Below are 17,096 nucleotides of genomic sequence, written 5' to 3' on the forward strand. Positions count from 1 at the left end.
ATGCAAATCTGTGTTTGGGGGGGTGCAGATAGATTGTTCCATTGTACTGGAGTGCTATTCTCAACCTGAGCATGAGCTTTCCAGGGCAACCAACAGGAGCTGCTCCAGTGGGGAGTTCCAGAATGACCTCAAGGCTGCGTTAAAGAGATACTTTGAGGTGAAGATGATGAGTAAAGTGATACCATGGTCAGCACCACCTCTTGTGGGTTAAGAAGGAGTTCAGGTATCAAGGAACTTGCAACAAATGAAAGGGGCAGTTTGAGGACAACATCTTGGCTGCATTGCTGTATTCACAAAAAATCAGAAATCTGTGGTGTTACATCATGATAACAAAATGGGAAGGTGAGCCCAGTGTTGCTGAGGTGTGGTGGGGACATGTCTGCAGGATGGCTTGAGAACAGCACAAGAGGCTATTTCACAGTGACCTTTATGACAAGTCACAGCCAGGAATGAAAATATTTGGGGCAGACCTTCTTAAATGGAGGTTACCAAATTGTGGCATTAGGACACACTGAGCAGCAGCTCAGCTGTTCTTGAAGTGGTGCCCATTTTAAGAGGGAAGAATGCTTTGGGTTGGGCACATTCATGGCTGGAGGGAGATGGGCTAGTTTTGCAATGAGCTGTGCAGTGGGTAATGTGCTTCCCTTTATTTGGAGACTCAGGTGAAACTAATCAAAAGGCCAGATAGGATCTATGCACCAATTATATTCCACTCAGACCTTTGTGAACAGGAATGAATTTCACCTTGTCTGGCCCATGAAGATGTGTGAATACTTATTGTCTTTTCTTTAAGCATTTATTTTTATAGTTTCAATTAGCTAGATTTTTCTTTTTCAGTAGTAACTTTCCTTGGTGTATATCTCTCTCCAGTTTAATACTTACCAGTAACTTGACATGAATGGCAGAAATGTCTTTTGTTTGCAGTTTAATATGGAATCAACTGAAACATTTTCATTTATAAAGTGAAATCCATTTCTTCTCAAGTCTTCTGCAACAGAGGTAATGTTTGCAAAATGCTTTGAAGATGAAAAGCACTACAGTATAAAAATATTAGGTATTATTTTTATATCTTCATCATCTGTGCCTTTAAAATTAATACAAAAAAATCCTATTAATACCCAAATGCCCAGTAAAGTGCATATCCTTCTTCTAATCTTAATGCTTTATTTTCATCTATGAATCCTCTTAATCTTTGAAATTAATTACCATGATTAAAAATGGGAGATGTTTTCCCAGAACAATCAAATTGTTCTGTAGCAAATTTTCAATTAGTTTTGCATCATTATTTTAATTTCTTTTTGATATTAAAACACAGATGCACACACTCGCATTCCTGGATATAGCATCTGTACTCTCTTTAGAGCAAGAGGAAGTCTTATTTTACTTGTTGCTGACTACAGCCAAAGGTGACCCTGTGCAGTGGTGACTTGAGAAGAAGGGGCACTGCTTTGCCTGCCTGAGGGTTTCCTGTCGGGGCAAGGGCCAGGGCTGTTGGCTTGGCAGCCAGAGCTCAGGAGAGCACATTCATCCACTATCCAAGAGAACTGACTTCCAAAAATGAGACCTTCAACAGACAGGGCATATTCACACTGCTGATGAGAACGTTCCACTGCCAGTGGAGGGGAATCAGTGCAGTCACAGTTACCTATAAAATGGCAATTTGAGTTGAGCCCGAAGCCATGTTTCTTTCAGTCCTCATGAGCCATTTGTTTTCTACACCAGTAACAAAGAACCAAAAAAAATGGAACAAAGATGGATACTTCAGTGCCTGAAGTGGTGAACAGGGCCAAAACTCATATGTTTCCTGGCAATCAAAGCAAGAGAAAATTCTCGTTGCAGTTGAGTTCTGTTCCAGTCCTCTCCAGATATTGGTGATATTTGAATTCAGGCTTGTGTCTTGTTTTTGTTCAATGTTTCCTGCAGGTTTGCACACCTGAGCCCTGTTCCCTATTAACTGTTTACAAGGAGAAGAGAGAAAATATCAAAGACCTTACATTGTCCAGATTCCCTGATCAGAACCAGTGGGAGAGAAGGGGAGAGGAAACTCTTTTAAACTATTAGTGTAAGTACATTTCACAGGGCCTCTACATGCAGCATTCACAACCTGAGTCTTTAAGTAAGTCAATTGAATGGTTCCCTAGGAAGATCTTTCTTTGATATAACACAGAGAGGTGCTTTTGTTGCAAAGATGGCAAAAAGAAAGGGGACAGAATCTGTGAGCTGAACAGGAAGAGGAACTGAAATAGAGTCACATCACAAGTGCTGAAAATGGATTTTTTTTTTTGTAGATCACAACAATACAGAATTTCTAATGCAGAAAGCACTTGAGAATAGAAAGTAATGCTTCCAGTGTGCAAGAAAGGCACAAGAAGATATGTCTTTTATTGCCTTTTTATTTTTTTCTGCCCCTCTCATCAGAACAATGAGAAAGGTCAGGCATGAGCTGTGGAGATTATGGTGGCAATACAGGCACTGTTGCGGTGATATGTGACAGACAAAGCAGGGAGAACATCCACATGGAGACCTCACTGAACTAATTGTTGGTCCAAAAAATGGCCAGCTGGCTGTGAAAGAGGTGCATGTGTGGGGGGAAAAAAGAGAAAGTGAGACAGGGAGTAATCTGATCTTTACACATTTTCCAAAGCAGGAAGTTCCAGGTTATCTCTCAAATTGAAATGACAGAGCAAGTGACTACAAAACTGCATCTTGACCTCCTTCCTCCCCTCCTCTCCGTGCAGAGAGGATTAGCTGTGAGCTCCGTTCCATGGTCAGTGCCTGGACTCCCTGTATTTATTCCTCTGTTTCTTTCTGTGGCTGTGAAAAGTACAGAAAAGCTTTTATGTAATGAAAGCTAGACCAGGAAAAGGATCTGTTCTGATGAGATTCCCCAGAAGACAATACTGACTCTTATTCCTCCAGTTTAACTTTCTACTTCCGGAGGATTTGCCAAGGAAAGAATTTAATTCTTCCCCTAGACAAATCTATTAATATTTAATAAAAAGCAAAGCCAGATGACACTCCTAGAGAAAATAATGAATTTACATAAATCTTTTGCTGTATTTGAACAGAACAAGATAAATTGAGGGAGCTTAACTCAGATATTTTTTTTGTTTTCTAAAAAAAATAATAACCATAAAATACCCAAAAGGCATCAGCTTCAGAAAATGGATTTCTATGTTACTCCATATCAACACATACATGGTCTTAAAGAATGTATTACATCCTCTTTCCCAATGATTTGTCTCTGATTCTGACTTGCCTTCCTAGCCTGCTCTTGCACACAGTACCAGGCACTTGCAGATGGCTTACCAAGAAGAAAGTACTGAGCCAAAGGAGGTTTTTCCACCTCAAGCTGTCTCCTCATACTCTGCCTAAGTTACTTAGCCATTTCTCAGCAATTTTGCTCATGAATATTTATTGTTTATTGCTTGAGCATTACAAGAGGCTCATACAGCTGTAGGCACACAGTCTGTGGTGATTGGGAGTGGGGCTGCAAGCCCCATCCCCAGCGGGCACAGCTGTGAGAAGCAGTGAGCAGCACTGACAGCAGTGAGCCATGGAGTGCCCAGGGGCACTGAGCAACCACCAAAGGGACAGAGGGCACACAGGGCCAGTGCATGAACATGAGGGTATAAAAGGTTGGGCCAAAGAACAGGAAGGACCGATGCTTGCAGCCTGCTGAAGTGACATGGTGTTACTCTGTATGGGCAGACACCTGAAGCCTTCTGAAGTTGTGTGGTGTTACTCTGTATGGGCTGAAGCTTTCTCATATTGTATGGTCATACTCTGTGTATTGTGACTGTCTCAGCTGTGACATCTGCTGTGACAAGACAACCTGTGTTATTTTTTTGAAGTTGTCTGGAGTCTAAAAGGTTAGTTGGACTGCTTTAAAGAAAACCAAGAGTTCACCCCAAGAGAAGCAAAAATGAACTGTAACTCTTTCTGTCGGTGGGTAGTTCTGCCTGATGCCAAGCTCATTACCCTGTCCTTTAATTTTTCTTTAATAGACTGTCAAATATGAACTCCCTCTGGATGCAGGGGAGACACAGATGTCACCTCAACAACTGACAGGGATCGCAAAAGTCAAGGATGCCATGATTGCAACACCTCCTGCTTGCCACAATGAAGAAAGATTCAACTTTAGAGTGCCCTCACACCAACCTGTTTCACTGGTTTTTCCTTTCCTCTGCTTGTATGTACCCCACAGTGGTGAAAGCACCAGTAAAAGACTGTTCAGAAAAAGAACATTCCCGTTTTGCTCTCCATTTTGTTTGGAAGACTACACAGGGACATTTACTAACTCTATTTTAGATGCATATGTCAAGTCTCTTACCAGGACCCTGCAAAGGCTTTTTCACTATCAATTCACTCTCCATTGCCAAGCTTTTAAACAAAAACAAACCAAGATAACGTCAATAAATCATCTTCCCTCTTTTCTAGCACAGCACCAGTGGAAGACAGTGGTAAGTTATCATATTTTTAACTATGAACCTGTCTGGCTCTTTGTCATTTATCTTGTGTCTCCCACCCTGGCCTGGCTCAAGGCTGAACATTAGCAAATGATGAATGCAGGGCTGTCTCTCCTGCTTTGCACTGGCATTATTAACCCATATTCTCCTGAGTATTTCATACCACATACATTAATCATGAGTTGCTGGAGTCATGGCAATTGACTCTCAGGTTAGTTGCTCGGTGTGTGAGGGCAGGGCAGAAATGTTTGCTATTGGGTAATCCCTGTTTTGAATTCTCAAGGATTTTCTTTAACCCTATGATGCTGACCATTGTGAAGCAAATTGGCTGGTGTGAATTGGTCATTCCACATATATTTACACCAGTATCTGTGCTAATGATGTTTTTTCAGGTAAAAACATTTCAAAACATGGCATCATGTTTTGATTTATTGTGAGTCTAAGAATGCCAAGAATCAATTGTGTAATGTAACAACTCTGTGGCTGTAACATAGTCATTTTTTCTGTTGATTCAATAATGATCCATTGACTATTGTCCTCTTTTTCCTTATATATCTATTTTTTTGTTTGTTTGTTTTTTTGCTTTGTGTTCTTTTTTTTTTTTTTTCCCCACTTTGATTCATTCTCTCAGAAAACAGTTGCTATACAGAGACAGGAGCAATAAAAGAAGACAGATCTTGTATTCCCCTCTGGACAAGGGTGAGCTTGTATGAGACAAACCTCTGGAGGCCCAGAGTTCAGTAATTTGGTGGGGAGCATGGGACTGGGAAGGTGTGATGGTTTCTTGCTGTGTATGAAGGAGGCAAGGTCTTCAGTCTGGAAGTAAAGAACCATCTTTGTGTCATACTCTGTTTCACTGTCTGTTTAGGTGTACATGCCACAGAGAAATGGCTTTATGCCTGACTTTTCTCCAGGGAACCCCTCCCTGAAAACAGTTCATAGTGAGTGTCATATGTATAGGCCTAGGTTTTCCTGGGAAACTGAGGCATCTCCCTGCTGATCTGACCATGAAGCAGTCTTCATTTTCAAATTGCCTTATGTGTGTGGTGGTAAATAAACAGATCCCCAAGTAAACAGCTGGCACAGATTTCAGGATGCTTGGTTTGAGAACTACAACCTTAAAAAAAAAAATTGTGAACACTTTTTAGTTTAGCCCAAGAAATTTTCCACAACTTTTCCTATTTCCTACCTGGGCTTCTGTTCCAATGGTCCACATCACCCCTGTCTTCAACCTGTAGAACTGCTCAATTCTGTGCTCCTGAAGGACAGTTTTTAGATGCTCTGGTAGTAACTAAGGGAAGGACCATGAACCCATGCCTTTAGCACTCATATAAATAGATGAGGCAAAATTGGGAAACATGACTTCTGAGAAATAAAAAGATGCTCCAGCAGCCCCAGCCATAGACTCCTTCCTCGTGCAGCAGAGGAGGCTGCACTTCTGTTATCAAGGAAATACAACCTGGATTAAATGGATTATATAAATGGATTATATAAATGGATTATATAAATGGATTATGCTGCCTGTGGCTATTTGAAAAAGTATAAAATTATAACAAAGAGATAATGTCCAGGAGAACTCAGGGTGATGGCTGGAGGAGCTGGGTTTTTCTGCAGAACATCTGCAGATCCCCCTGCAGTGATGATTACCAAGCTATGTGTCATGTAATGAGGGACTAAATATGGCTGAGACTACAGGCACTGTGGGGAGACGGTTAATGAGGTGCTGATTGGGTAAGAAAAAAAAAAACAGAAAGAGGAAATGAGTAGGGGGGTTAGTGCATCTGATACGGAAGAGCTCTGGAATGGGGAGTTATGCAGGGTATTTTTGGCTCCAGTTCATATTCCTTCATTCTCACCTGTGCAGGAGTTGAATTTTTCCTCTGACTCAGCTGGAGACCTCATTGTTCAGCATGACCACTCTGCTGGTGCCCAGCCATGGAGCTCATGCACCATTTCATCTTGTGGCAGCTCAGCTCTGCCAGCCCTGCCCACAGGGAGGGAGGGAGCAGGTGCTGGGGGGAAGGTCTGGCAGGAGCTCCTGAGAGCTCCTCAGTGATTCTGTGCTGGAAGTTAACTGCTGTGACTGGCACACTGACAGCTATCCAGAGGCCTTGGTGTCCTCCTGACTTTGGGCTTCAGTGCAGCCTGACATGGGTAGGACTCAATGATCTTTAAGGTCTCTTCCAACTTAGTCATTCTGTGAATTCTGTGATGTGAGGGTAGGGCAGGAGCCATGCAGGATCAAGGCTGTCATAGCACGAGCACTTGGAGCTGCAATCATGTGCATAAAAGGTTTCAGAGGTGAGCTAAAATACTTTATTCCATCTTCCCTTTCAGCAGCCAAATGAGCATTGACTCTTGTTAATCACTGTTTTGGGGGCTACTGCAGACAAGTCTCAGGGCTCCCAGGGGAGGCACTGCAGGTGGTTTGAGCTGATGTGCAGCTCTGTTCGCTGCCACCTTTTCTCTGCTGCCCAAGGCTCATGCTGGTTATTACTTGTGGCCATTGCAGGAAAAGCCACTGTTTCTTCTGACCAAACATGGTCTCCCAAGCTCTAAATTGCCCAGTGATTCAGTTACTGAGGGTCCTCTTGACCATCCCATTGCTTTATGACAAGGATCTTCCCTCTTCGGCTCTTGATGCGAGACATTTGTCTTGCTTGTCTGTCTTCAGTACACTAGGGAGTTACACACATTTGGAAATACCCACTCATTTCCTCCCTTCTTCTCTGCCATGTTGTCATTTGATACTGATCTTTATGAAAACATTTCACTTGAACATCATACATATTTATATTAAGACTTTATAAACTGTATACTAGCAGCCTCAGTTTCTCAATATCATTTAATTAACTTTGAAATGTTTAATTTTTAAAAATATAACTATGGAAAAACCCCTAAAAATCTAGATTTCATTCACAGCACTAACTTAGACTTTTCATGTGCAATAAAATAGTTCCTGTGGTTTAGCTCTTTGAAGCAGAATGTGTTATACCCTTGGTTGTTGCAGGGTAGGCAGTAAGATTATGGTAATCAATGATCATTCTTTGATTGAAGGAGCATGCCAGTTCACATGCAAAATGCTAGTGTTCCATATATTCCTGGTGCCTATAATTTTTACCTGCCTTTCAGGCTGAAATGCACTGCATTGCTCAAAACACATTTAGATCCTCAGGGTACAGCAGGATTTTCAAGGTCTACAACCATGTGCAGTGAAAGATGTGATAAATGCTGAAGTAGTTTCCTAAGTGAAATGAAGAAAACAAAAATGATGCCAGTGCTGATGAAGGTGAGCAGCAAGCCTGAGCTTTAAAGAGGGAAAGTCAGGTATCATGGCAACCAAGGAGCCTAGATTTTTGGTGTCAGCTTTCAATTCACATTGTCTCTTTACTTGGCAAGACAAGGTACGTTTTCCTTCAGAAAATTTAATCACCTCCACTGGAGGTCATTCAAATGTTTAAGCACCTGGCCTTGCCTAGGAACTTGAGGAATTTAAAGGGCTCATGGATACCTGCATCCACATATTTGTAAAGGGGAAAAATGGTCAGACAACCCACCACCCTCCACACCCTGAACAACCTACCAGACAAATCTGTGAAACCCAGGCAGAAAAATCACAGTTGTATAAGGCACCCTGTTTATTATTGTAACATTTTAATTTATAGGAATTTTATGCTCAGTGTTATTCAGTGGCTGGCATTAAAATTCTGTAAACCTAGGCCTTCTCCAGAGACAGCATGGGCCACTTTTTGTGCAGTGAGCTGAACCAATCTTGATAGCAAGGCCAAAGGTCTACCATGAAAACTTATCTTTGAGTGATGCACTTGTTGCAGACACACACATATGTATATATATATATATATATATATATATATATATATATATATACATTTGGCTCATGTCTGTGCTGCAGTCTGGAATGAGGAAACTGCAGAAGGCTTTAGAAGAATGGATTTAGTCAGGAAAATCTTGTCTTTGAGGCACAGAAATGAGATTGTGATGTAAAATAAATCAATGGCAGAATTAGAATGCAGAAACTCTGAGATCTGGAATGCTTAATCCTTGACCTGTTGCTCAAATGATGCCAAGAGCAATCAGGTTCCACAGGAATCCTCTTACTGGGGGTAATGTATTCCTAAGTTATGAACACATAATGTATTCCTAAGTTATGAACTGCAGGGGATTTATTCAGACCTGATTTTCTTTGCTGTCTGAGGTAGGGCCTGAGAACACCTGCAAGATATAAATGTAAGAAAATGGTTGATGCAGGTGAGGGTAGGACCTCTTCCTAGCACTGTTTCCTTCAGATAATGAAGGAATGCAGGTTTCTTTATCAAATAAATATAAGTAACAGAGCACACTATGATAAAAATGCTCTTTGGCAATCTAGTGCTATATAAAACAGGGATGTGGTGCTGTGCTCCTGCTTTTATGCAAAGCTTCTAAGCTTAACTGTATGGCCTATACACAACCTTCACTCTTTCATTTCTGAATTGACTTTTAATCAGATTGGAAGGCCTCAGCATTTTATTCAGTTACTTGCTTGCTTTTAAAGCCACGTAGTGGGTGGATTAAACACTATATAAAAACAAAACAAAAAAATCCCAAACTAAACTAAACATGTTTGATGAACTGTTATTCAGAGTGTCACATCAGTGTTTTAAACCATATTGATACTGGACATATTACTAGTCCAGTGGGAATCAACCAAATTTCTCACCCTGGCACTAAAATTCGCTGAATGAGAGTCACCAAATATCATTCAACCAGTACCATTCTTGGCTCCTTGTTTTTCCAGCAAGGTGGAGGCCTGGGACAGGACTTTAGAGTTAATTGTATGTCACCATGAGTGGTGTCTTATGGAAGCTCCCCAAAAGCCAAGCTTTGATGAAAAAAGTTATAGGACACTTGGAGCAGTGGCTCTGTTAAGATTGCTGCAGTGTGTTTATCTGTGCCTTTGACTTGGAAATGCTCATCACAGCATTGTCTTCTCTTTCCAAAGCCCCTCAGGGCTGTAGTTATGGGACACAGGATTAAAGCTCCTTTTCAAACAGAGTGGTTTCACTGCTGTTGAATTTCAGTGTCAGGGACCTGTGTGTAACCTGTGCTCAGCTGATCCTTGGCTTGGAATTCACACTGCATCTCTCCAGCACAGTGCTTCACATGCCTCTGAGTCTGGTTTTGGGTATGCCTAAATGTACTGTATTGTGGAAAACTATGTTTTGTATTCAATACTCCTAAAAATGCATCTGCACAGTAGGATCTGAGAGTTTAAAGATGGTTTGTGCTCCAAGGACAGGAAGGCAAAAGCTGGAGGAGCTTGTTTATGCTGTGTATGTGACAGAAAGGGCTGTGCTGGGAGTGGTGCTGCTTGGGAAGGAGAGAGGCGTTATTGGCATGAGTGGTCCCAGACATAATAGACATAAAATAGCCTCAGGGCTATTTTCATTAGTGCAGAGGGTCTCAGAACCTTGCATCTGTTGAAGTGCCACTTCTTCCTCCACAGCTGCACTCTGGAGAGGGGTGTGTTTAGGGAAGAGGAAACTGGGAGCTTTATTGGTTGGTTTTCTTTCCATGAGGGAAATCCAAACCTACTACTTATCAGCATTTAGAAGTCCCCTTAGGGCTGCTACAGTGACACAAACAGGATTTATGGAGAGGAGCACACTTTGGCCCCTTTGGTCCCACAGAGATTGTGTAAATCTGGCCCCTGGGTGTTATATCCTTCCAGAAAGAAGTTGTCCCTTAGTCTGCATATGACTTTTTTGTACTCATCTGTATTCCAGGTTCTTTTGTTGTAAGTTTATTGCTAGAAGTTATATGAAGGTTGATAAACACCTTTACACATTAAATTGCCTCAAAGTCAAAAGTAAGAAAAAACACTCTGCCTCCTATAAATGTGTTGTAAATTGTGCAAAAGTTGGAAATAAATAGGGAGTATTGCACAAAGTGTCATGCAAATTTGCTGTTTCACATGCACATTTTCTCTCCAAAATCTGAAGGCAAAGTACCTCTTCTCCCTGCCATCTCCTTGCTTCAAAACCCTCCCCAAACTGCAGTCTATTGTCAATGCCACAACACTTGCTAGAGGGATTAGTCAGGTCCATGCCTCAGTGAAACAAATTAAGAGCAGAGGAGACTTCTTACAGGTATGAGAAATGTTGGGCTGAAATAATGTAACAGCAGACATTATGGAAGTAATTCTGCATCTCCCATTTTTTTTTTTGGCTGGTAGAAAGCTGGCAGCTGCCAGACATAGAGAATGATTTTCTAATGTGATTGCTCTGAACCATCCTGCAGTTAAGAAGGCTTCTTTATTTTATTTTATTTTATTATTTATTTTTCCAAACAGAGGCACTTTGCTACACTTGAAAATTAGAAATATAGGAATGTCTTTGCCCTGAGTTTGTCTGGAGTGGCTGCTTTCTCTTGTGACTGATATTAACTGCAGAAGTGAGGGATCATGTTTCTGCAGTTCAGGAAATCAGGCTGTATCTGCTGGTGAGGGAGATGGGGGATGGATACTCCTTAGTTAAATACTTGACTGTGCTATAGCCTTCACAGACTTGTGAACAGGGAATGAAGGAATGTATCAGAAAGCCTCTGCATTTCTCACAGAGAGGTTAGCAGAAGGTAATTTAGTAGAAATTTATGCAATCAACTGCATTTTTCCTTTGAGCTCTTCAGAATCTCATACCAGAATTATTATACTGCACTGTTACTACTGCTGATGGCACATGGTAATTTCTACTCATGGATGACAACCTTAACGTGCCAGGTGCTGTACCAACACCAGCCATCAGTAGATAGGGTTGTAATTAAATATATTTCCACAGATCAGAAAACATAACCTGAAGGATTTTAAACCAGGCCCTTCCACCCTGAAATATGAGTCTGACTCAGCACAAGAAATAACAGGTCAAAAAGGAGCTGAAAGCAGGTGATGCAGAGCGAGTTGTGCAGCTGAAGGAATGGCAGCTAAGCTGCAGGTGCATCCAACCCCCACAGAGACGTGTCCAACTCCATCACACTGGGGGAAATCAAATCACGTCAGCTTGAAGATAAGGAGCTTGGTGTGCCTATTGCTGTCTCTATCCAGCTTCAGTTTCCATTTTGACTTCAGTCTCGCTGTCTGCATTAAGTAGAAAGCTGTAATTTATCTCCCTTGTGACTAGAAATTCACCTGCAGAATTGTTCTCACACTTGTTCTTCATCTCCTTTTCATTTTCCTTCTATTACATGCAGTCCTCCTTTCTTCATCCCACCCTGATGCATCCCATGATTGCTGTTGAAGGAAGATAAATTGATGTGATATTGCATAGATGGGCTCTGAGAACTGCTGCCAACACAATGTGTGTTTCCTCTGCTCGGGACAGTCCTCTCCCTTTCCTCCTCCTGCACCAGGGAGGTTGTAGCAAACAGAAAGTGTTGTTTTGAGCTGTAGTGGTTTTAAAACACTTGGCATGTCCAGCCAGCAGTGACTGCAGGAGCGCGGTATGGTGTGCCATGTGAAAGCCAGTGAAATCCTGCTGAAATCCTGGAGGTTTCTGTCCTAGAGATCACCTCAAATAGTGATAGCCCAGCTTCTGGGGCTGGGTAGCCCTGGAGCCTCTCCCCTCCTCTAACAGCATGTTTGCTGTGCTGGGTTCCCAGCAGGAAAGGTGTGGGGATTTGGCTAGTATCATTTTAGTAAGGGCTTGATGGGCACTGACTGTCACTAATGCTACAAAGGCTGGTGTTTTAGCTCTGAGTCTATCTATAATCAGGTTGGATAGAGGTAGTTTCTGCTGCCTCTGCAGTCTGACATCCTCTTTCAGGATGGGATGAAGATGAGTCAGCCTTTTTCTCTGCTGAATTTCTAAGAAGTCTGTAAACTAGCTTGAAAAGGGTTCCCAAATTCAGAATTCATATAAGATGAGCAGCATCCCCCTTCGGGAAGAACCTCACTGAAGTACAGGCTGCTAATTTCCATGGAAGTGTCTGTGAACAAAATCTCCCCCAAGGTCCCTGTTTCTTTGTCAGCAAGCATCAGAAGCTCGTAGTCAAGCTTTGTATTACTGAGATTTCATTACTTATACTAAATACACTCCAGAGCATTTATTAATGTACTGTAAAGCAAAAGGAAAAATTAAAAATAAACTATGCTTGTCAAGGAAATAAAGTGCCTCTTACACTACATGATCTTAACTTTTTTTTCTTGATAATTGCCCATGTTCATTTGCCATTAATTCAGTGCATGAAAGAATTGCAGTAAGGTCTTCAAGATGTTAGAACAGTTTAATAATGCTTTTCTTTAAAGAAAAAAGAATAGCACCTTCATTTACTGTAAATGGAGAGGCAAGGACAGAAGCCCTCAAGCCTTTTACATCAGGATTTCAATAGCATAGGTGATTTCAAGAAAAGATGGTAAATGCTCTGCCCACTGCACACTCTTCCACCTATTTGAATTAGAAGTAGTCCTCAAAAAGTTTAGTGACCTCTCTCCAGGTCAACAGTTGTTTTCTCTGATTGGTTAACCTTTTTTTGCTTCTGAAATGGAAGCTTCCAAAATTGTAACTTGTGGCCTGATTTTCAGTCTCCTTCTTGGTAAATCATTTCTTTCTGTCAAGAAAGAAACCAGAAGAAAATAAGGATAAGTTCAAACCTAACAGCTGGAGACTGTATTCAGAGATGGCTGTCTGCTTCCCTAACATAACGTCTTTAGATTTGAGCCTGTACAGAAACAAGAAATGCATTTTAAATTTAATCACGCTATTATTGTCTCAAACTGTAGAACAGAGCTGCACTTGCTTATCTTTCTCTCAGTATCTCTATCTGATAGGAGTGTAGGAAGAATTGCCTTCAATCTCATTAATGCACTAAGGCCCATTTCAGGTGTATTGTTTTCCCAAAGGAAAATTGGGGAAATTAAAAAAAAAAAGTTATTATGGGAATGCTGCCAATACATGCAGATAGAATTCAAAGAAAAAGCATCATTCTTACATAGTAGCTGTTGGGGTATTTTTGCTTTTGTTCAAACAGACTTGCTTCTCTGTTCTGTACTCCAGGGAAAGAGGCATCTGCAACTAACAATGTTTGCAAGTAGAAGAATAATTAGGAGGAACAACGGCATATATGTCAGAACTAGTATTACATTTTAAGCTTTTTCTCTATGGTTTTGGGTTTTTTGTCCTGACCTAATGGGATGTGTTTCTCAGATGTAAATTATATGAAACAGAGGTTGTTTGTGGAGAAATTGCTTTCCTGAAGATGTTTGCATGCTAAAATGCTGGTCCACTGGCTGACTTTAAACCATTAAGGAAAATAATGACTTATCCTATTCATAAAGATAAGCCTGAATGAAAATCTGTGATTCAAATACACTGTCAACTCTATTTTTTTCTACCAGCTGAACTTGTGTTGAAGTTAAAACTGTGTTTTATCTCAATTTTACATGGGTATCGCTAGATGAACTTGGGGAAATCCTCATCCCTAATTTCTCCACCTGCACAAGATCATCCTCCATTTTTGAGCCCTTTTCAGTACTTTAAAATCATATTTTCAATAACAACGTTACCTGTATTTCTTACAGAACAATTTTTATCAGTAGTAATGGAAGTACTTAAATAAGTGGAAAAATTATGTGACAAAACTGATGTGGAGAAGGCATCCCCACATGATGCCAAGGGCAGAGACAGAAAATGAGCACATGGCCACTAACTGGAGATAGCCCTGGTCCAGTAAACTGCCCTGTTGAAGTACAGTTTGATGCCTTCTGACCAAGGAAAAAGTTTCCCCCATGGAGGCCCCTTCAACCTCCCCACAAGGAGCAGGGCTGCTATTCCCAGTGGTCTGATATCCCTGAACTGACAGACAAAACAATGGACAAACAGATCTTGTGGACAAGGGAAATCTGTCACAGGGCTTCTCACCCTTGCCTTGGCTGACTGACAGAGGAAGAATCCTCTCCTCTTTTGGTCCTCAGGGGTCTTGGAATGAGGGCTGAAGATTCCTGTTTGCTGAAGATTCCTGTTTTGACCTCTAACCACCCTTCCCATGCCTCAGCTTCCCTCTTATTTTCCTCCTTTGACACTTTGCCTTTTGGAGGCTGCTTTAACATAATTTGTTCTAGCAGAATCCTGCTCTATGTTTTTTACACAGCACCTCACATGGTGAGAATCTGAGGCAACTGCAGTTGATAAAAATAATAAAAGCCTTTGAGAGAAGGTAGACAATTTGTTTCCATGCTACCAAGATGATTCTTGTTAAGCCCTGAAATCTTTTTACCTATGAGTATGAATGAGATTTGGTATTTCTAGTCACGGTTTTCTTGGGGGGAATATGGGCAACAGCTATTGTAAAATACAGGTACCTTAACAACAGAGTAATCTCAGTCCCTTTCCAGCTGTCTGTATTTTAAAAAAATTAGAATTCTGAGAGGTTAAAAGAGACTTATATTTTCCTTCACAGAATTTCTTATGCATTCATTCTATGATCTGACACTCCAGATGGGAGCAGAGAGAATAGAAGGTTGGACAATCACGCTTGTATATTTAAGACAAAGTAATAGAATTTTAAAATGTTTTCTTTTCTGGTAAATCAAATACATTAATTTTATTTTGTTTTTCTAATTATGTTTGCTAGTTCAGCTGGAGAAAGTGGTTGGCACTTTACAATATAGGCAAAATAAACAGCTTTCCTACAGTGTGTATCCAAATATGATACTCCTGCTCCAAAGAGGGAAATGACTCTAAACCAAGGGAGGAAATATGAACAATTAAACTTGATTAAGAAGCAACAGAATTTTCCTTGTCTTGATTTGAATCTCAGACTCAATTAAAACCAGATTAATTTTGGGAAGAGTTAAAAAGTTCCCACTGCCACATGCCCTGGTGCACTGGAATGAGGTTGTTTGGTTTCCCAGGAATTTGCTGTTTTCTCTGTGTTATGGATGCAAAACTGACCCAGTCCACACAGCAGGTATTGGGAAGGAAGAAAGCATGCACATGCTTAAGTGATTGATGGCCCCAGCTTGCTCACCTGTCTCCACTTCAGAAAGGAAAGGTTCTTTTTTTTGCTCCATCTGTAAAATTTTCTACAATTGTTTTTTGCTCAGGAAACATAATCCTAAATTCACCCTTCAGTTTCTGGGGTAGGTGCAAGAAAGGAGCAGTGTAGTCTGTAGGCTGGTCCTGGTGGTTTGTGTCCCACTTCAGAAGTAAATTGTTACTGATACAAGTTTCAGACAACACTCACAGCTGTGTTGTGCACCTTTTCTACCTCATTTAGCATGGATGTGATCTCATAGATGGAAACACCTGAACAGTAGCCACTCCCATTCCCAGAACACCTGGGGTGAGGTGTCTCAAGGGGCAGAGTGATTCCAGTCCACTAGATTGCACACAGGAGCTGGGTTGCCCTAGCCAGGGAGCTGGCTTTCCACAAGACCAGTGTCCCTCTTACTGGGAGTGTCTAAGCACGGTGGTTTTATCTGGGGCTGGTGGTGTTGGGGCAGCTCTGAAGGGTAGGAGGGAAGCTCTGGCACTTGTTGCACATGGAACACTGTGAGGAGGACACAGTGACCATTTCCTACCCGAGGCTTGGATCAGAACAGCTCTGAAGCTGGCTGGCTGATGTCCCACAGCCCTCCTGCAGCACTGAAAGCTGTGTCCCATGGGGACTGGGGTGACAGCATTGCAAAACCCAGGAGCAAGAGTGGAAAGGACTGATTCTCACTGTGGGAAGTGAATTCCTACAGTTGGACTGCCATTTGCTCTAGACAAGGAAAGGTTAGCTTGTCAAATTTACCCTAATCACATATTACCACAGCCTGTATAAAATCTTGCTTCATATGAGTCTTTCTGGAAGAGCTTTATGATTTGTAAAGTTAATTTGTAGTTGAAAATTTAATAGTTTCACATAACTGCAAGCATATTCTTGATTTTCCTGCCTTAGAGCCTGCTTATGACTTTCACTACCTAAAGCAGAGCCAAAATTGTATGTCTTATGCCTTTTTGGGGTTGGATGCTGCTGAGACACATATTTCCAAACTGATCTAGATCACGTTTTTTCTTTTCAGACCAAACAATTTCTCCCCACATCCTTGCAAGCAGCCAGCAATATAAAACCCAACACAAAAAAAAAAAAAAAAAAAAAAAAAAAGCAACGACACCCATTTGCATGATGCCAATAAATCAGGCAGGCTGAAGCCATTTGTCAAAAAGATATTTGCTTGAATCAAATTCACTTTGTGTGCAGGGGATGCTTGGGAGTTTAGTATTTGCTAAATGATTAATCAGCCCATGATTTTTTAAAAAATACAATACAAAAACAACAAGCACAAAATGAGGCTTTTAGCTAATGTGGCTTGAACATTTGAAGAACATTTAATTATGTCATCCTTTGATCAACACATGCAGCCTTTAAATATAGACAGAGAAAAAGAGTTTCTATGAAGTGGTTAATAACCTCCTCATCTACTGATACACATTATTAAAAGAGGAAAAACAATAAAATTTTCTGGCTTTTTCTTCTCAGAATGGAAAGCATTGTCATTTCTTTGTCTCTTAAATCCCTTGATGGTTCCAAGCAATTTTTGTGGGCTTGGAAAGCTGTGAGAAAACCAAAAGTGAGTGCAGTTTTGGCCTC

At 41.1% G+C, this 17,096-nt stretch overlaps 1 long non-coding RNA gene across 1 annotated transcript; it reads right to left on the minus strand.

The window, feature by feature from the left end:
• Positions 1–12,720: 12,720 nt before the first annotated feature.
• On the minus strand, positions 12,721–15,674 carry LOC128791813 (uncharacterized). The gene is made up of 3 exons (XR_008432156.1): positions 15,489–15,674; positions 13,452–13,534; positions 12,721–13,070 (listed from the first exon to the last, which is right to left on the minus strand). It is a non-coding gene; the product is annotated as an uncharacterized LOC128791813 (long non-coding RNA).
• Positions 15,675–17,096: the final 1,422 nt, after the last annotated feature.

This window comes from Vidua chalybeata, chromosome 8 (genome assembly GCF_026979565.1).
Source record: "Vidua chalybeata isolate OUT-0048 chromosome 8, bVidCha1 merged haplotype, whole genome shotgun sequence".
Lineage (NCBI taxonomy): Eukaryota > Metazoa > Chordata > Aves > Passeriformes > Viduidae > Vidua > Vidua chalybeata.